The 21964-nt window shown below is 36.6% G+C and overlaps 1 protein-coding gene and 1 long non-coding RNA gene across 5 annotated transcripts in view; one reads left to right on the top strand and one right to left on the bottom strand.

The window, feature by feature from the left end:
• LOC126872160 (DNA-directed RNA polymerases I, II, and III subunit RPABC3) overlaps nt 1-21964 on the bottom strand; it is a 72308-nt gene that overhangs the window by 49932 nt on the left and 412 nt on the right. For 2 of the 3 annotated variants that reach the window (XM_050631795.1, XM_050631794.1), the window contains exon 1: nt 6088-6577. The exons of the other annotated variant lie outside the window; for it this stretch is intronic. The gene's annotated coding sequence lies outside the window, so the exon portion shown is untranslated. Of the gene's footprint in view, nt 1-6087; nt 6578-21964 lie in introns of those variants that run through there. 3 annotated transcript variants of the gene reach the window in all.
• Nucleotides 6963-11502, top strand: LOC126872174 (uncharacterized). 2 transcript variants are annotated; one of them, XR_007691893.1, is made up of 3 exons: nt 6963-8769; nt 9139-9221; nt 9354-11502. It is a non-coding gene; the product is annotated as an uncharacterized LOC126872174 (long non-coding RNA). The 2 variants fall into 2 exon arrangements; XR_007691892.1 differs by having other exon boundaries at nt 6963-9221.

The raw sequence follows: 21964 nt of genomic DNA, 5'->3' as shown, positions 1-21964 counted from the left end.
CACTCTTCTTTCTAACGTTAATGACAAATTTTTCAGAACTTTCATAACAGAAATTTTTTCAACTTCACCAGTCTAGACATTTCGTTTTCAATTTTAACGAAGTTTAATGGAAGAGGAGATTAAAAGAGGCAGCTTGCCCCGAAACTTCGATATCTGTTCATTTTGCCGCTAGAGGGTTTGCAATCGCAGACTCATCATCGCGACTCGCGATTGCGTGATTAAAAAGGAATTCAGAGTGCTTGAAAAGTTGTGCATTTTGAATATCAGCGAATATTTTTTACATACTTCCGTCGAGCCTCCTCCAAAATTATAGTCCTGTGAAAGTAGTTATTTCAGCCAGAGTATCGCGGTTACAGAACGTAATTTTAAACGTAATTAAATTTATATTATTAGTTAAATTTTACAGATTACGAATCAGAAATTACTAATATACTAGCACTAATAAATTGTTTTGTATAATAGTAACAGGTTTGTTACCAAATCAAGTGAAATTTAACAAAGTTTACAAATTACGGATCACCTTTTCCCATTTCATGTAAAATTATAAAGAATATAATCTACAATCTGTAATTTGTTAATTCACTAATATCAACTGGTAAATTATTATGCAAGAAGGCTCTGATCTACGTATTATTTTTAATAAAATATCAATGGCATCGTACGTTTGCTTCTGAGCTTCACATATCATAGTACATTCTGTATATGTGCGAGGAGGATGCAGTTTACGATTCGCTCTCGAAAAACGCTTTCACGAAAATCGGGAAACTAAAAAGAATAGCGGCGAAAATACGAAATAGAGAAGAAATATAGAGGATATATTTTTTCACGAGCCCCTCCGCGTTTAGCCGAAAAACGAACACGTCCCCCGTCGTTAATTCCTCATCGAGCAACCGCGGGGTATGAATAATCCCCGGTGCGCTTAAAAGTTCACCACGGACCGCGATTCTCGCATAAATCTCTTGTCGGTGAAGTCGAAAGGCGTGTACGAAAATAAATTCATCCGTCGGACAGGCCGACATTCTGCCTGCGAAAGATACAAAGAGACCTAGAGAGCGAGTGAAAAAGAGAGGAAGATAAAGAGCAGATATACAAGTGGAAGAGGGGTTGAAGAGGCAACCGCGCGTCGGCTTGTACGTTTCCTTTTTTCTTGTTGTTTCTTCTTTTTTTTTTTTTCTATCTACTCCTTCGCTCATCCTCTTCCTCGTTACGAATTCGCCGAGACAAAGAGGAACCCTGAGGATGTGGCAGGGTGTCCGACAATGGGCGTTCCGATGTCATGGTATTTCGAAGCATTGCGCAATCCCCCCTCCTCCCCCGCGTTTCGAACGATCCTATAGCTGCTTCTTCCTCGGCTTGTCAGCTGGTTTCAAGGTCGACTGGGTGAAGGAGACACAGAAAGACCGGTCGGTCGTTCGTCGAAAGTAATCTTTTTTCTCTCTTTCGCTTCTTTTTCTTCATTCGATTGGCCGCCATATCGAAGTCCTTTCGCGAAGATATTTTCAGATTGAACGATCGAGGGTCATTCAGAATGAAGTTGAAGATAGAAAACGGGCTCCCAGGTGTGAAACGGACTTGGCAATATCGTGATTGCACGGATAGTTACGTGATCGTTACGCGCGGAACAAGTTTTGATACTGGTCATTATGTATGTTTGTTGTGTCTAGGAGAATAGAGAGAATTATGACGTATTCTTCGCTTGATGATAATGGATCAATGGGGGTGTGGTATTTGGAAATAATTGGCAAATGAAATTTAAGTAGTAAATGAAATGAAAATTTTGATAGCGGGGGAAACAAGTTAACTCTTCATACTTGGTATTCTGTTTAACGATTTATAAACTGTAGAACTTTATGTATTTATAAAATATAGAAAATAGCCTGTGTAACTTAGTTACTATAGTGCTTAGAGGATGTAAACGATTTCCATCTAATCTCCACTTTTTGTATAAAAACATGAATTTGCATAAGTATCTGCAGTCTGTTGATTTATATTCGATCAATCGAAATTTGAATATTATTAAATTAATTATACTCGATAAATCGCTTTCAGAATCTATTCGTAATTAATAATTACATTTTTATATTTTCGTAATCAATAACTTAATACTTGCATATTTTCAAAATTAACATTTATGCACATTTGATTAAATTAACAAAGTTTCACTGTGAGAGATTTAACGTTTTCTATTCTAAAAGCCAAAAGAATGGAACGAAATGTTCCATATAATACTGTAGGACCGCGAAGAATTAAAGAAGATTTACTGTTTGTTGGATGATTTAATAAGGAAAAGAAATTAAATTCGAAAGCATCAAGTCCCCGTTATTTCCTCAAGCATGCACGCCGCAACGAAGAAGCAGAAAATTATTAATCCCTCAGCTATTTCTTAGCTGTTGGAGAAAAAGTATTGTACACTTAAAACATTTACTGATCTGCTTGTCCTGCTTTTTCAAACGGTTCAAGATAATAAGCAATATTCTTTTATTTATTCCGCGGAATTAATTGTCGCTAAAAACGCGACAATAAAATTCTTGAGACTAGATAAAGGTAAAATGAAAGAGGGAGAAAGAGGGGAAAGATAGAGATATAGATAGATAGATAAAGAGAAAGAAAGAGAGAGGGGGGGGGAGAAAAGAACATTTAACTGAAAAATGTTCTTCGTATAGAAGAGGAGGAGAAATTATTGCGACTGACAAGAATGGTGAGACAGCAAAAAATTTCATTAGATCCAGCGAGGAATTATTGAGAGAAATTGTGAGAAACGATAAGCACTTCATTTGTCCTAGCCGTCGAAGTGGCTTTAACGTGTTTGACTTCACGGAACTCTTTTTGTTGTTGAACTGTTTTTGTGTCCTACCAGTATTGCAACTATTTGCGAAACCGATACAGTGTAAACCTCACTACTATCATTTCTATGAATGTAAACATCATTGTCACAATGTTTTTGAACGCATAAAAATGGTTCTTGGCTTTTCTTCTTGATTGTCGATAAATAGAATTCTTCGCTAATCTGTTAAGAATTAAGCAACAGTTATTATATTGTTACGGATACTGTAATTTTTACGAAGTCGTTTAAGTATTTTATGAAGCCAAATGCCAAAGCCAATGAAGATTCGATCCAAATTCTTGCATAAAATATAAAATGTTTACAAAAAGTAATTTTTAAAGTCGAATGCAAATGTTTCAGTTGAAAAATAAATTACAATTTTCTAAGTTTTGGAATTTCCAAATTTATATTTAGTTCCACGTCTTTTAATTTATATTTGAATATGAAATAAATATGGAATTAACTTCTCTCTAAAAAGAGAAATGGATTTTCAGCATGATTCGCGAAGAAGAGTCATCAATTCGTATTATACAATCGGCAGATCGCCGCGTCTACGTCTGTCCATTGATTAATTGCCAGTAACACGATTTCCTCTCGACGATCTTTTGACCTTTTCCACACGGAAACACGGTCTCTCGCATTGGCGCGTGCACACGCACAAAGAGAGCTTATATACTAGGGTCGTCATTGTTAAACTGAAACGCGTTTCTCCTTTAGGGCAGTTCCTGTTATTGACACATACTCTTTGCAAAACGGAACAACGTCGTCCAGCGGATAGATCCGCGAACTGTTTTACCGACGCCTGTCGAAGCACGTTCCGATTAATTAATACGCCACGAAATTGAGCCAGGCCGCACTATCAGAGTTGGAACTCCGTGTGTTTGACCATGGAACCGTACAGAAGAGTTTGAAAGGGCACTAAAGGCGAAAAGAGAGAGAACAGTGGGACAGATACATGCTTTGTAATGACTCGAAATTTAAGAACCGGTTTTGATCGGGGTTCGATTGGCAGAAAGTAATAGCCAGAGGAGAAATTACGAGCATAACTTAGAGGCAAAAAGAAATATAATAATCGTTAGTCAAACTGGATGTTAAAAATGACAGAGTAACGAGAGAATGGATATAAAAGGGTCATGGTAAATATGTAATTGATTTCAGCTGACACAAGAGACGACATTTGTTACAGGTCAAGTAAATGTCCCTATCGGGAACTATATTGTTTGCAAATGTTGCAAATTTCGTATTTGTAACAAGTTACATAAACGATACGATGATAAGAAAACTTCCCTAGAATTGTAAACACGATTATTAGAATTCATAGAAATAAGATTTATGTATAGGTCGATAATTATTGTTTTAACAATACATACAAACAAAGATATGATAATTAGAAAGAAATTTAAAAATAGACAAATTTTCAGTCGATTCGTCCTTACACGAAGTGATTATTTAGTAATCTCGAATATAGAAGAATCAAAGGAAGGAACAATAATCTTTACGTTTTAATAAGGCTGATTAGATAATACCAGTCTGGCAACATATTTAATACGGTTGACATTTTAAATCGTTGAGTCGTATCGTGTATAGAAATTCTTTGTGCGAGATACGTTCGACGACACCAACTTAAAGTAAAATTGTATCCAATTGTATCAAAAAAAACGTTAATATTTATTTCGGTGCTGATAGATTTGGAATGAAAAAATAGCACTAAAAATTCGAGCATCGATCACAGAGATGTGAACTGCGCATACGTTTGCGCAGCTTCATCCCGCGTACGTAAAACCCGTCACTTGATTTATATGGTCGTTCTCCTTAACTCTTTGCTCCATGATTTTTAGTTTCTATGATTTCAAGTAAGCATTATCTATATCGAATATAAGATATCGGAACATTGTACGTAATTTGTATTTATTAATCTTCAATCTAAAAGTTTTAGACTAAAATTAGAATATCAACTAAGTTTTATAAAAAAAACATAACCTTTCAAATGGGAACCCATAAGTGTTGAAACACTTAAAAAGTCTTCAGAATGATTCAAAGGAGAATAAGAGATTATAATACGCTAACGACGCATATTTTCCGCTCACACTTTTCTGCAGCTTCAAGAGTAAACGCGCATGTGTGCCACGCAAATACATACGTGTGCCAACTCAACGATGCGGAATCGAATTCATCTGCATCTCGAATCTCATAATGATTTCACGATATTATATTAATGTTGATGAAACAAAGTATTAATCTAATAACACGAAGAATGACGAAAAAACCTTACAATTAATATACAAAAGCAAAAATGTTATTTGTTTAGTTATAGATAAAAAATTATTTTTTAGAAACGTGGCAACGATGATTGTTCTATTTTTATGCTTCGTTTCTAGGCATTTGCGACAGATCGTAATTCGATATCTTGTTTACTTTTTCGATAACTAGTCGATCAGTAACGTAATATATCTATGTCAGATAATGTACATATAGTCTTATTTATGCTGCTAAATAATGTATTTTTCGAACATCGAACATATATTGACCCGTGGTATTGAAAAGTTTTTGGCCGAATGCGTGTTCAGCAACTATCAAACGTGAGCGAGATAAGACGCAACAAGTTCGATGAAATCGAAACGATTTATCATTGGTGTTGTATTCATGTGAGTTGGCGTTGCCTATTATTTCACGTGAAACGGTTCGAAACATGAAAACGTTGTGAGATTTTTTGACGATAAGATTCAACAGAACCGTGTCGCATTAGTATTTGAATGTGAACGCAATTTTTATGCGCTTTTTCTCCGACAGGATTCGGTATGCAACACGTGGTAAATTACTTTCCGCACTTCCATAATTCATATGTTCGCTTATTTTACATACCTCTGTATTAAAATTTATTTTATAGAAAATTATTTTGCAATTCTATTGTTAAAACGCAATGTATATATATACACATAGATACTAAAATAAATTTATCCAATAATAAAAACTAAACCAAAAAGAGAATAACAGCCGGATGGAATCTTAGCTTAACAGGACGCTAAATATCTCGCATTTCATTGGCCCTTCCAAATCATTTATACAATGTACATGCGTACAGCATATTGCTATGAAAATTTAGAAAAATCATCAAAGTTTCAAAATATTTATTTACAAATTCAATTTACGAAAGCTAGCAGCTTGTAACATATAACGAATTTATTAACTTGTTGCAAGAGATGCGTGTACCGTTCAAATTCCATCCCGCTCTCGTAACTTTCACAAGATAATCTGATCTGTACCTGGTCGGTTCCATCGAAAGCGGTATTCCTATAGAATGGCGAAATCGTTTGGCACGGAGGAAGATGGTCGAACACCCCATGATCGTTCGTCACTTTACTGAAATTCGCCTGTCTCCATGTTCTTGGTCGGGATTTTCACGCACACACGCACGCAGCCGCAGCACCACCACGGTGACGACGACGCAGTGCTGCCAAAGAGAGGCAAACCCAGAGAGACCGGGTGCCGGTTCGCCGTTGGAACAGTCTCGAAAATGCATCCTCTATAGGAGCATTAGTTCGGTGAGAAACAATGAGGAAAAAACGAAAATGTCGCGGGACCAGTCGTTCTAATGGAAAACTGCGAGGAACGGATGTACAGCGAAAGCGAGAAAAATAAAGAAAAAAGGTGGCACGATTCGCGGTCGCACGAGAAGGTTGCCGGCTGCCGCCTTGGCACTGACAGTGGCCCTCGCGCCTAGCAACACCGAACGCCAAACTGTCGACTCGCCGAAGGCAGCCGGCACCGCACCACCGTGCCCCCCTTTTTCATCGACGTGTCCTTCTCGCGCTCTCCCGCTTCTTTCTCTCTCGAACAGTTCCTCCGTCGTACCATGTCGCTCGCACACACGCGTTCCTTCGTTCTTTCTCTTTCTCGTTCTGTCTCCCGGTGTCGCCTGCACGTCCATTTTCTTTCGTCGCTATTTACTTTTGTCCTCGTTTTGCTCTTTTCACGCGTGTCTCCACTCTATTCGCGTCTCTTTTTCTTATTCTGTTCGTTTCTATCTTTGTTTGAACGAAATATATATATAAGAGAAGTATATAGAAGAGAGTTGTTTGTCTTCGTCGCGATCGCGATTCACGTTCGTCCTTATCTTGCGAAGTCACACGCTACTCACTCTGCCTTTTTCTCGCTTTGCGCGCAATTTCTAGCGAGCCAACCAGCCGCGGGCCAGCAGCCGAACCAGTGCGAAAGCCGGTAACCGGCACAACGCGCCATACCAAAGCGATCAGCCGATTGGCTGGCCGCCCGCGACTCGACCAATCGCAATGCGTCTTCGGTCGTCAGGTGGTGCTGCGTTCTCGCAGACACGAACGCCTGCTACATCGGAAAAAGTTGGTTCCTGGCAGTTTTGACGACATTACGGATTTTAAGAATAAAAAGTTTATATCTATGATATTGTCTCTTGCGACTAAATCAATTGATCTTTCTTATTGAGGCCTGCACGTGTAGGTTACTTCTTCTGTTCCTATATACTTCCAAGCTATATTCCATTTTATTGCATTTTCCAGAAAAATTCCAAACAAGATGTGTAGGCCAATAAAAAGCAAAGTGGCAAAGACATGAAATAACAGTTCTTAGAAGAACATTTTCCTGAAACCGTAAATCATCCAACTCAAGCAAGTGCACATAAATGGACCATCATACATCGAATTTTCCATATACATACATACTGTACAACACATTTGAAACTATGAAAATACATTATGGCTGCCAACCATTGTCAGTTCATGAAAATCATCTGTGGAGTTTCTATCGAATTGTTGTTCTGCTAAATGGACGCATTTACACCTCTTCGAACACAATATGTACGAAGATTGCTCGAAATTATCACCGGTGTAGATATATCAACCTAACCCAACAATCTTAAAGTACGACGTCTGCTACAAGTGCTTCGTGCAGTCATACAAGCCGTATAACTTCGATTTTTAAACCTGGTATTTTAAGTTATATTTACCATAGTATGTTACATTCTAAAGCACAGCTAATGCGAGTAAAATAATAGATTGGTAATAAAAGGCGGCAAATAAAAGCAGTGGGAAGAATTCATAATTTGTACTAAATATCAGCATGGGATTCTTGCACGATAATGTAATAATTAATAATATTAATATGTCTACATACTATGAGTTATAGACATAGAGATCAGAATAATCAACAAAGGAAGACATATCATATTTCTCTTCGTTTATTAATTTTATCGTTTATTTATTAATACCAGGTATCTTGTGACTTGTAAAAATTTCATTAACAACAATAGTTTAATTGTGCAAGACGACCCTGGAAAAAAACTTTGCTACATTCTCATTAATCAAAGATCATCTAACAATACCAACCCACGAAACACAAATTACAGAGACGAGTCATCTCGAGAGCCATTATTCGTAATGTACGTGTGTTTTACTGATTTCTGTCACTTCTTTCCCTTCCATTTTCGCCTGTTTTCTTCTTCACCTTCGCGTCTGGCCGAAATAGGTCACGGTGCAAAGCAAAGGAGCAAGATGGGACGGGACGGCAGCGACATGGAGAAAAGCCAGCCGAGGACGAGGATCACGCGCGTTGAGTACGTGCCTTGCATCCGGAGGCGCGTTGCGTTCCGTTCGCCATTGCCTGATTAACTCGACGTCATTTATCAGATTAAACGGATAATGCTGGTTAGCGTCTGACGTAACACCGCACTCCCAAGAACCGCCGTTTCTCAAAGATTCTTTATTATCTTACTGGTCTGCCTATGGACACACCAACGTTACGCAATCGAACAAGCCGCTGAAATTGGATGCGAACAATCGGCCGTGTTAACGAGTTCATTGTGTTTCTGTCCAAAACGCGATACTAGCCGGGTGGCCCTGCTGTTATGTAACCTAGCTATGGCTATCTATCGAGTTTAATAAACGAAGGAAGAAAATGAAATTTAGGATAAAGATGTATGGAAATTATTTCTGTGAGAAATGTTTAGTTATTTAGTAAATTAGTAATGATCAGATTGCCTGTGTAAATAAATGGAATGTAAATTTGTTTCATTCTCTAAATATTACAACCTAGTACTTTACTTTGAAGATTTTGTATATTCCTGCAATTTATATGTATTCTGTACATTTAAGTAGAGTAATTAGTAATTACATTTTAGTAACTCGAATACATTTTTATGAAGATTTGAAGATGCTGTGACATGTGAAGTAGTAATTCATTTTTTTATTATGAATCAGTAATAAATTGTTAACTGTAACTTAAATTTATTTTTATGGAGATTGCAGAAATTGTATCGCAAAGTAATAAATTCCGTTTTTTACTAGGAATTTCTTAGAAACACGCTGTAAAGTTTTATGACACCATCGTCATTGTAGATATTGAACACTTGTAATTGTTTGTACACCAGGTAATAATACTTATAAATGTTTTAATTAGCAAGAAAATTTTAAAATGGAAGATATAGTTAATGCTAAAAGTAATAAAAGGAATAAGCAAAGTTTGAAATTTCTAATTTTAATTTTTTTTTTATTTTAAATAGGCAAAATTGAGTATAATACAGTGCCAAAGCGAAGCATGATAAACTCTCACATGGCACATCCAAAAGGTCGGCTTCAACGACGAAATCACAGTCATCTCGCTGCGAACGCACAGTTTAACCGGTAATTAGAGTTTACGGCAGCCACGTTGATTAGGTCGTTAAAGAAACTATTACGCCGACTAAATACAGTCTAGGCACTCCCACTAGTCTCCGTTGAATTGCAATTTGATGCAGTAGGTACGTTGATCACGTGAACATTAATATCCGTTTTCTAGACTTCTTACAATTTTCATGATCCATACTGTAAGATTTACGAATTTTTTATCGTTCGAGATAAAAAATAGAAAATGAAGAATTGGAGGAATATGCATCTTTTATTCATAAAAAATAAACTAAGATCTTTAAATATTATTAAATTTTCTACAATTCCAATTAACGAACGAAGGAAATTAAATGTTTACAGAATTATAAATTCTTTGTAAAAATGTAATATCCTTAAGATACTCGAAGAGGCTCTATATAGCGATTGTCAACAATGTTCAACTAAATAATAACTTTAAAATGAAATTCTTCATGCAAACAGTTTAACAAGACAATGGTTTAGACGCTTGAATACACATTGCATTTGTATAACGAGTTTATTCTCAAAGACTCTTTATTTCACCAAGGTTATAAAATTACACTGCGCAGCTTTTGACAACTACCGCATCTCTATCTCTTTGTGAACTTTTAATGATCTTTTCAAACAGGATATATTCACGCTACTGAAATCCTAAGATAGACAACGACGAGTTCTTGTAATTAAGAGAAACACGAGAATTATATGATGTATCTTTTTTTATTATCTTCCATTTTCTTTTCTTTTGGTACAAATTTTATATTTCGGTCTAGCTATATTCTATATTTAGTACGTTATAGTTCTACTATTAATGGAAATTTCAGTCAAAGAAATCAACCTGATCTCTTTCACACAACAAGAATGACAACGGTTTCTGATCAACCTAATTGCGAATAAAACAACAAAGACGTATCTTTTCTGGGAAATATCGCATCGTTTCGTACGAAAGATGAGACGATCGAGAAACATATACCTATATCACACGAAGGCTACGAGTTTCGTCCGTTCGAAATAAAAATGTGGCACATATGCACAATTCTTGGACACAAAGAGGAAATTATTAGGTTTGTCAACGATCTGCTTGAGTTGTCCGAGTAAATTGCTCGAATTACCTCAGCACCCGGCAATGGAAGGTGACCTACTGTCAGAAACGATCTCTCCAAAGGATTGTGCAACTTGAAACTTTAGAATTTTTCTTCTTCCGCCATTCGGTTCTCTTTTGAAGGGACCCAATTACCAAGGTGATATAGGCGATCTCGCATTAGGAATTCGCCGTCCTTTAAGAAGATTGAAAATCGTTCTTCATAACAGCTTAATAGTCAGCTCACAGCTCGTTTTGACCCTGTGATCGAGATAATGAAGCGATTTAACATGGAAATTTGCGAAACGGTCAACCTAATCTCAGCACAGTAGAATGTATTATTAACCTGAAACGCATTCGTTTGTGTTTCGTCATATTTTTTCTCGTAGGAATGACATTATTCGCAGGAATAATAGTTTTCGAGGAAGTATAAATCACATTTGTGGAGGATTAGTCGTTGTTAGGTTGAGCGAGATAACGAGAGCGAAATATTGCTGTCGCAGTCCGTCAAATATATTTTGAATAAATAAATAAATAAATAACTTATTGACGAATTTGTGAGTCGTTGGTACAAATGCAAGTTACGGAATACATACTCGATGAATACTCGGAGAAACTTTGTAGATCACTATACTGGTCGGAGGAGAACCAGAAAATTCGAATTCGTCTGCGTTTGATCTTTGTATGTAGCGGCGACATTGTTTTGTCCAGAGTTTATTTTTCTTACATTACTTGTAACCTAACGGTCTTGATACTCCGAGGTAAAACAACAGGATTTGAATTTTTCTTTGACTCGTGTGCCGCTACACATTTTATACCTTTTGTGGATGAGCAATTTTAAAATTCAGTTTGCCGTCGACCAATTTTATTGTATTATTAAATATGTATTATCGTATTATGTATTATTCTCTGTATTTCATTAAAATTGCATTTTTATTTGGTTTCATTCATTTAATGTGTTCTTTTATCCATACCTCGATATGTCAAAAATATCGAATTGCAACAATTAATTAATTAATTGATTAACTTTGTGGATTTAACATCTATATTTAAAAATCGTAAATTCTGGGAGATTATAGATTTTCTTGTTTAAGTATGTTGAGTACTCTCTTTTAATCACCAATTAAATATTGAAAGCAGAAGATCTACAAAATAATCTTTATTCACAAGGAGACAGTAAACAGAATATTATTAGGATATTGGTAAATTATTATTAATATAGGAAAATGATTGTCATATGACTGCTTCGTAGATCGTACTTACTGCAAGTACTTTAAGATCTTACTGTCTGACTATTGCCATACAAGAGCTACTTTGTTGCTTCTTAGCACAGAAGAAATTATCTAACAGATAATAATTATTTAACAAGCAGTAAGATTATCAAACTGTGATTTCAAGAACATAAAATATTGGAAACTCCCTTCCTAATTATACATACTCTAAATTTAGTAATATTGTTTTATTGATGCAAGTTGTAAGGCAACATAATTCTAGGTTTCTTCTATCGATTTTGATTTTATATGAAATAATTATTGCTTAAAAACTTTTAACAGGGTATATTGCTAGGTGTAATAACTTAATAACAACGCCAAGCCTCGTATCACATGCAATCTAATTCCGTCACTAAGTTTCCATATCATATATTGATACTAAATTATTTATTATCGTGTATTAATCGATAAATATAGAATAATAATGTATTAAACGAAGCTCATATAAAGCTGCAAAGCTACGATCAGCTATGTTAAATACACCAGCAATAACCAGGAAAATACAACAGCAACATATGATCTGCTAAAGAAGCTTCTCACACAACCATTAAATAATAGATTATAAAAGATACGTACATCACAAAAGATAGAATACAAATGAAATAATCATAGCAAATTAGATACCACTTCGTTTCAGTGGAACGTCCAAATCAATTTAAAATGGTCGAAGACGTTATAGAAGTAGTCGTGGGTGCCTATAAATACAAACACCACGAATTTAGCCGAATTCGCAGGAGATAGAAAAACGGTTGCGCGGCTGCAGTTGCCGGCCAAGGTCGTGGCCTTAATCGTTATTGGGCGTCTGACCTATATATACCAGATGCGCCCTAGGATTTAAAGCAAGTTTCTCAAACTACTACCGGGGGCTATATTGACTTGAAGGAGCATTCTAGATAAACGATACGGCAGTGCAGAGGCTGAGATATGTCCTCCAGCAATAGCCAAATAAACGAATTCGAAACTTTCCAAATCGAACCAGAGATTGCTACCACCAACGACAAATTTCCACCGTGTTCACAAGAAAAACTATGTTCCCGCGGTCGTTTGGAACCGAACAATTTTTACTCGTATTACTTTATCATATATAACTACTTACATTTAATTTTTATTAGTTTCCGGGTTGGTCAAGAAATCACGCATCGTGAGATTTTGCTTATGAATATGACATAATTATTCAGACAGTACAACATGGAAATTAAAACTCTCACAACGAAATGTTTTTTGCATTATGTAAAAAGAATTTTTGTCGTAAATTATCGATAATGAAGATACAGTTCTTTTGACGTTCTTGTCAAGGAGAAAATTTAGCGCAATTAGAATCAGTTTTACTGGACATGAAAAAATAATTATTTAACGGTATCTTAAAGTGCACGTAATGTTGGTTGCAGGCAACATCGAGCGTGAAGAAGTATTCATATTTCTTTTAAATATAAAATTTGGCAATATGTAATCTTAGTTCTTCTTGTAATTGTACATGCTGTTGTCACGTAAAATAACAAAATAAAAAAAGGAATTTGAGGTAAAAAATAAAAAAAGAAAACTTTATTTTTTTTCTAACATCAATACACTTTACAATCTACTTCCGAACTCTAGGCGTGACTTTCTAAGATTGACTCTTATGATTTTACTTTCGATCGGATCCGATTACTTTCTTTTGTCATCCCTCAACATCCCCACCGTCCATGCATTTGCTAGGCGTCCGCGATCGTTGCCACGTGCTCTTTCTTCTAGAACCTTCGGTGGAAGGACCGTTGGGATGTTAATGGTTCATTAGGCACTTCAGCGATATACATTGTTGCCGAGTGCCGCCACATGTTTATCTCTATCGTCAGTCCGTCGGATTTGAAGTATGCCGGTCGTGACACTGTCAATGTCCCCGATGTTACGTATTTAAGGAAATGATTATACTTATTAAATTTAATTGCAAATTCTCGAAGATTGAAGGTACATAGGTTCAAATAACACAGGTCCTTAAGATACTGGTATTAAATTTACCCAAATATTTCTTCATTCGTTGGCCGATTCTTCTAAAAACTACCTTTTACATTAACCGCAATTTTGCACCTTTGTCAGATACATCATATATTTACGATAAGAGAAATTACTTAATTGTATACAATTACGAATTTTATTTTATATCATAAATTTAGTAATAAGCATACACAGTTACTAATTTCGTGATTCCGCTGCTATGTACTAACATACAGCTGCAACATGATTTTCCCAGCAACGAAGCAAACTTAAATTGTTACTTGATAATTTGACGAGATCAGAACCGGCCTTAAAGCAACTCGTTAGAACAAGATCGCCGGATTCACGATGTTGATCAAGACCAAAAGGGAGTTGGCCCACCAGCGATGATTCAATCTTGATAATCGATTGGCCTTCGAGACAGTCGATCGCCGCTATCGACTTTCGTATATAACAGCAGATCTGGCCTCTAGTTTATGTCACACTACAAAAGCACCGAAACACAAGCAGATCGCTGTTAACGTTATCTACCTTACCGCACCGTTTGCTCGATGAAATAGCGGCTCGCAAAAGAAATACGTCCTCGAATCCACGTCGAGGTTTACGCTCACGCTTCGACCGATGACTCGTCTAAAGTATCGTTGAGTAGACACGGGACATACACACGTACATACATACATAGGCGGATCGATTTATTGGACCTGTATTTCGGCAGTGTTGTTTATTTTTGGCGAAGGGTTCGAATTACGTTCCCTTTGTAATCCTACACTGGCACTTTCACTTAGGAATTTATCATTCAGCCTTTAGAGGTCAGTAGATATTTGGCAGTTGGAAAATTGGAAAGTGGGGAAATTTACACATTTGGGAATTAAGATATTACAAAATTCATAAGGATGAGAAATTCACGAACGTTCGACAGTTTGAAAAGTAGAAATTCTGAGAAATTAGAGATCCAACGCCAGAGAATCTGACAAGTCAAAATTCTGAAAATTCAGAAGTCCGAAAATTTTCGAAAAGTTGGAACTGCGAAAAATTTGACGATTCGAGAATTGGAAAGCTTACGAGTTCAAAATTTCGAAAAATTGGGGATTAAGAAATCTGAGAAGTCAAAAATTGGAAATTTGCAAAATTTCGAATCTTTCAAGATTACGTAAACTCTAGGAGACCTTCGCCAAACGAACAAACAGTGCGTGCGTGAAATCCGACGAAGCTATCTGGCGATAAAATTCGCTGGTAAACGGCCATTCCGCGTGATTAATTTTATATGTACGTGAAAATGGAAATGAAGTCGATATCGTGTGTCACGGAAGACAAAGCTGGTGCAAGAGAGAGATATGTACATCCTATTGGAATATCACGTTGGCAAAACGGCCGTCAGAAACAACAGACCGGTTTAATGCAGCGAATTAATGATATATCATTTCCTCCCTTGATGCCTTTTGTTTCACTAGCGGGCTCCCTGGTGAAATACCTTTCGCTGCTTCCGCAGCCACAAAAGTGATATTTTTTTCTAAATTATTAATTCGATATTACAGATATCCAGTTACTTTTAATAAAATCGAGGTAAATACGTTTTTCAACGACATTAGTACAATGGCGGTGGCAAGTTAATGGCTATCTGATCTTGCTCGACCGACCTCGAAGGTATTCAGAGCGATATGATTGATCGTCAAAAGGCCGTTCGTCTGCTGACTGGTAGATTGACGGTGCAATTCTAAAGACGGCCACTCGTGTCAGATTCTTAAACCGAATTTACCCTGTTTCACTTTGGAGAAAGATGGCGGATGAGTGCTTGTTTCGTATTCCTGCAAAGTGAAACAGCGTAAATTCGACTTTACGTACGTGTTTCGTTTCAGCAAACAGTCGATGGTCTAAAACACTTGCAAATACGATGATACGAAAGTCTGTTGCAAATGTAAAATAAATCTTGGTGAGAAATTGGCCTCGTTCAGGAAGAGGAGAAAGAAGAAGAAAAAGAAGAAGAAGAAGAAGAAGAGTTTGTTAGTTCTTGTCGATCGTTAGTTCTGGCGAGATTTTACTACGAATACGCGTATAAGGAATTATACAGTTTCTATAATAATGTTTCTTTCGTTATAGAATCATGCCTTACTTTGGATTATTAATCTTTGGAATACTAGTGCGGACTGTAACATTCCTTATTCATTTTCTTTTTGTTATTTGTAGGAGATGGTACTTCTTTGTGAGCAGCTTAGTATATAACAGGTTTGAACTTCTTTAAAGTGATTGTTATGTTAATTTTTCCTCGTTCGGTGTTACATACACGCAACAGCGTACCTTAAGAACTTACATTAACTATCTAAATGATAAATGTATCTGTACCCTGTGAAACTGGTCTTGAATTTTAAAGTATCAGAGATACGTATCTCCATGATTGACAAAAAGAAATTACGTTTCCATGATTCAAAAAAATCAATCGATCAGTGAAAGAAGTTTAAATAGAATTATGTTGTTTATTATATATATTTATTATATATAGAATTATATTGTTTAAGTTTAATAGAATTATGTTAACTACCTATATTTTTGACTCTGTATAGGTCAAGTATCCTAGGGTTAATTATCTTCTCCACGAAAAATGAAAAAACGTAAGAGCATATTTCTGGTCTAACATTCTAGTGGAACTTGAGGAAATAAATTGTTTCTAACACATTTCGTATTTAGAATGCAACAACGTTAGAGCGGACCGTGTTAAGGTCCATTTATACGATTGCAACAAGTTGGACAAAGTATACGCTGCCGTTTTGGTATTCACTTTGATCCAGTAAATCGTACTGAGGACGTGTCGAGCGAATCAAATGAATGGACATTTGGATCGATGGAGTTATGCAGAATAAATAGACCGTAGAAGACACAGGACTTATAAAGGTTAGGTGCATACAGTCTAGCGCTCTACCCTTTTATTTGAACTCATGCAACCTGACACTTGATTGAAAGGATCTTATATCGATGAAATTTAAAATACATATTAACGATACTAAATATCTTAAAATCTAACATACTGAATTCCGGAATATCACAAAATATTTTACAGTTCATAAAACTTGAAATTCCATATCAGATGATTTAAAATCGAAGAACAAAGAGAGATTTTATTTTAGATAATAAGATTTTTAAGATTTCCTGGGTTTTGGAAATTTCTACTAACCTACTTTTGAGATCATCTAAAACACGAGAAACTTTCGGTATCGTAAGGATTTCTACAAATTTTGGAATCTTATTTTCAGTTTGTAGCTTCCAAATAATTTTGAAATCTATCTCTTCTTTTATTCAAGAATCATTCTCCGTGATAAGATAAAACGAAAAAATGTTGAGGTCACTTTAAAATTTTACTTTATTTTAGGATCGTCCTACTATATTACAAACTGAAAAATGTCAAATATTTTATTTCCAATTTTGATCGACAGTTATGAAATATCTGTTTTCCTTTATTCTACAATATTTCCCTATTATTTTTCACGAACTGAAAGTTCACATAATCTTTAGTATCGCCTCGAAACTCGTGATAATTCTTAGACATTTTACGCTTTTCTTTATTTTAGGATCGTTCTATGTTAGAAATTGTACTAATTTCAAATTCAATCTTCAATTACAAAGCTTTTAGTAGGTATTGATCTCTAACCGCTACTAATACTACAATTTATATGGTTTCCTTTAAACGTTGAATCGTTGTATGTTGTAAGCAGAGTATCGTTGTAAAGGTAGGATCGATCGAGTTGGAATGTCGCGGGCGTGTTCTGTAACAGCGTTTACAGCGACGTAAACGAAGCGTAACGTTCGGATATTTGGCGTTTGACGAAAATCCGTAACAAAATTGGAACGTCGGCCAAACAAACTGAAAATGGATTTACATGCTTCGCAAATAAAACACTGATTGACCGGTCGTTCAGACACGGATTGATCAGCGTTATTTAATTAACGGTGCTCGAATCGTGGGAATGGGACTTAACGCGACCTCCAACTCTACGGCTGACGCCAGGACCGTCGAATAAAATCGATTTCGACGGTAGAAGGCTCTACCGTTTCGTTTAAAAAACATCCTCTATCTACCTTGGCTTCAAACTATAAATTAATCACTTTAAGCGTTAATAAAATTATTATTTACTATCATACTATCCATAGACAAGTAATTTATACTTGCTGTCTGTATTAAAATATAAAGTAATAATAGGACAATAAGAAGATAGTAACAATTATGTAAAATCGAAGCTCAAATACCTATTGATTGCCATATTTCTTCAACAGAATCTATAACCCTACAGATAAACATGTAATTTGTATTTAGAATAGTTAAAGAAGATATTGCACCATATTTTCCAATGAAGCGCTTTTCATCAAATTCTTTATTTGATTTTCATAGTATCACATTTCTGTAGTCATATGAAAGTAAATATAACTAGTATGAAATTTCACATACTTGGACCTAATTAATTCGAATAATTGGACCTAATTATATAAATGCTTCCATAAATGAAATTACGCGTCAATACTTCCTCTAGTCATGCCATAGTGTCTCCGCTATGAAATGAAAATAGTAACAGTAATATAAAATGGAAACCTATAAATTTGATCATTGCCACATTTCTCCAGTACACTTTCGAACTTTCAACCAACTCTCACTTTGTCAATAAAGTCTGTCACAGACAATGGAAAAAGTCAATAGATGGAATATATTGGAGCCACCCTCGCATTTGGTTCGAGTCACCTCGCGAACAGGAAACAGTCACGACACGATGTAAAAAATGGACCAGTAGAGGCACATGAGCGAACAACGGAGAATACAAGAAGCATTGTAGAAGAAGTTTCAGTTACAGCGTAATTGTCACAGGGAAACGGTAGTGGCAACGGAAAAGCGCGGAGGGAAATCGTGTTATCGTTGAAACGTGTTAGAAGGAGAAAGAACGAAGGTGAAGATGCAATCGGAGCGAGTGAGGAAGAGAAAGAGCGAGGGAGAAAGAAGACCACGCGGCTCCCTCCTGAGATGACATCTCCCCGTGACCTTGGAACGGAGACTGACCTTGACCGTGTCAACCCCCACCAGGCCGGTCTAACGCGTCCCGGCTGCTCCCCCCTACCTTCCATTTCACCTCCCCACGGCAGCCAGAGTCGCGTCGTATTACGCGAATGCGATGTTGCTCGGTGCTAGCTGCTGCTGCTGCTGCTGCTGCTGCTGCGGCTGCGGGCATCGTTGCTGCATCGACCGGCCGCAGCACAGACTGCCAAGCCCCCTCGTCTTTCACCCCTCGACCCCCTGGCAAACCCGTCATGACCCTCCCGTCCCACCCATCGAACTACCACCAAGCAACGAGCTGCCGGCAGATCGCGTCCCACCGCCCTTTTCATTCTATATACCTATATAAACGTCTATCCACATTTCTGGTGAAAGTCGAGAGGAATCGTTATATGTAGATATCTGTGGTAAATGATGACCGTGAATACTACATAGTACAAGATGGATAAGAATGAATATTGTATACGACGTTTATACCGAGGGCATCTACAGAATTTGAAGTGAAGATATAGGATATATAATTGGATTTGATGGAATATTTGAATATCGATAGCATCGCGTGATCCACCGTGTTCCCAGTCCCCGTCAACCATATCCGTATGTTTTTCGAAAAGGCTCGTAGCGCGTATAGAAGATGCGCGGGTGCGAGGCGCATCGGAACGATGGAACGATATTCACGTTGGCCGTTTTACAAGCCTCCCCTGCTAGTCGCTTTCTATTTCGTACGTGCATCGATATTGAATACCTTGAATGAAGATATACGGGCTAAGATATCTGGATTGCGACGGGTGATGTGAATTATCGCGATGGAACCCCCGTGGAAACGAGAACGAAGTGGTTCTATCGCGGCAAAAGTTTCCTACCGGACAGGCTGGATTTACAGCCACGTGGAGCGCACCGATTAGTCGCATTTTTCGCGAGGAATATTTTCTGGAGCAACTGAATACGTAGCATGCACTGTTAAGAGAAGGAAAGGGAGAGAAGGTGCTTTTACCGTGTAGAAGCCAGCCTCCTCCTACTCCATCGTGCGAGCTGGCTTCGATACCGCTCCCAGCGTCCCGTCGCTCTTTTTCCCCACCCTTCGACTCCTTTCTCTTCCCCGCTAACCGAAATCCCATCTTTTCTCTCGCTCGCACGCCTAGGTAGCCCCACTAACACCCATCCGCGTGTTCGAACGCTGCTGTTCCAGAGGAACCCTTTCCCAGCGGTAATGTAGGTGAAAATATAGGGTGGCGCGCGATACAAGCCGCGCTTTTTCTGCGAAGCACATCGTCTGCGATACGTTCGATTTATTTGCGACATTTGGTTAGGAAATATATTATTGGATGAAGTTTCCCAGGGTTTGTGAATGAATAGTAAAGGATAGTATATATGTAGTATATGTATAATACAGGGAACTTTTTGAGAAAAGGGTGCTCTTCTGAATTTTCAAGGTCACTACGTAAAATTTAGACATCAAAGTATAGGGTGACGTAATGTTTCTGCGAATTACTTTGGCATCTAGGAAACATTTAATTCGTTCGATGATCGATTTTATATGTAACTTTTTGTTGAAAAATGTGTAGCTGTCAGAAGATTGTTGGCGAATTGTAAAAGATTGTTGTATTTAATACATAGTAATATGGAATGACTTAAGATAATGAAATATCTGTAAATTTTTAGGATCACTATATGAAATTTCTAAATATTACTTCTTGTCTATTATGTTAATTTGAATACATATATCATATATAATTTAACTACGAATATGAATTCATTTTACTACGTATGTTATTGCATTCCTTCTCAAGCTTATATTTGGTACGCATTCTTTAGTATTTCTAAATAACCTTTCCTGCAAAAACTTCCTATAGAAATAAATTCAGTTTCATAAAACTTGAGTTTAACGTGCACGTGAGTTTAAAATTTCAAATTGTCCCTTATGCTGTTCTGGAGTACAATCATTTTAGAACAGGTTCTAAAAAATTTAACATTCGTACTATAGAGAGTAGAAAAAATATCTTATCTTACACCTCCTCTCTGGTGTGTGATCTTTCTCTGTTTCTAAATTATTTCTTATAAAACAGGAAACAACGATTGATTAACTAAATACTTTGATTAACTGATTAATTGATTAATGAACTAAATACAGTGATGTGCTGCAGCTTATACAACTTAACTCACAACTTACAACTCGTCTTACACTACTTCTTGGCTCTGCATTCTCTACACTACTCTCTACATTGCTGTCTACATTACTCTGCCGCAACGCAACTCTCTCGCAGCTCTCTTCGCAATTCTACTCTGTTCACGGCTACCTTTTATATTACATTTTGGTATGCACACAGATGTGGATGACCCATGGTCAAGCACACCTTTCTTAATTACTCTCGTGTCGTAATCGACCACGGGTATATGGCTCATCCGTCCGCACTTATATTGCTCTTATTACGTGGGGTACATTAGGGTTTTCCCCCTGATACTACAGTACAATGGAAATAGTTGAAAAAAGTGAACATTAAAGTTTTCTGTACACAATGTAAAATAGAAGATCGATAAGAGGTAGCGATAAATGGAATTAACAAACAACACGCAATAGCGTTCCTTGATTACGAACGGTTTTAATGAAATATCTTGTGTCATCGAGACAATGTTTATACTCCAAATTGTCTCGACGATGGATTTGTATAGGGAGAAAGAAATATCAGTGGCGAATCTCGAATCAGAGTTCAAAATGATAAAAATAGTGAAACTGTTTTGTCACAAAGAGCTGCCTTTCAAATTAAGTCAAACATACTCGACCCTTACGCCCTCTTTATACAAAGTAAATCACTGTACAGATTTGCAGAATTAATATCACTAAACTATTACATTAAAATATACCAGGATATCTATAGACATGGAAAAAGTTAGATGAACAATAATAAATTTTTGATACTATTAAAACTGTCATTAGATAATATTACATATCAATTATTATTTTTTGGATACGTAAATACATATGTATTCTAATATTAAACCGATATGATTTATTAATATGATTTCATAAAAACCTTTTTTCAGTATAACATTTCAAATAACCCGCCACTGCAGAAGACAAAATTGTCGACGAGTGACTAACATAATTTGGGCTATTCCAAACAATTATAGAGTATATACATG

The sequence above is a fragment of the Bombus huntii genome, chromosome 12, assembly GCF_024542735.1.
Source record: "Bombus huntii isolate Logan2020A chromosome 12, iyBomHunt1.1, whole genome shotgun sequence".
Taxonomy (NCBI): Eukaryota; Metazoa; Arthropoda; class Insecta; order Hymenoptera; family Apidae; genus Bombus; species Bombus huntii.
The sequence above is the reverse complement of the archived record's forward strand: the minus strand, read 5'-3'. Positions and strand labels throughout refer to the sequence as shown.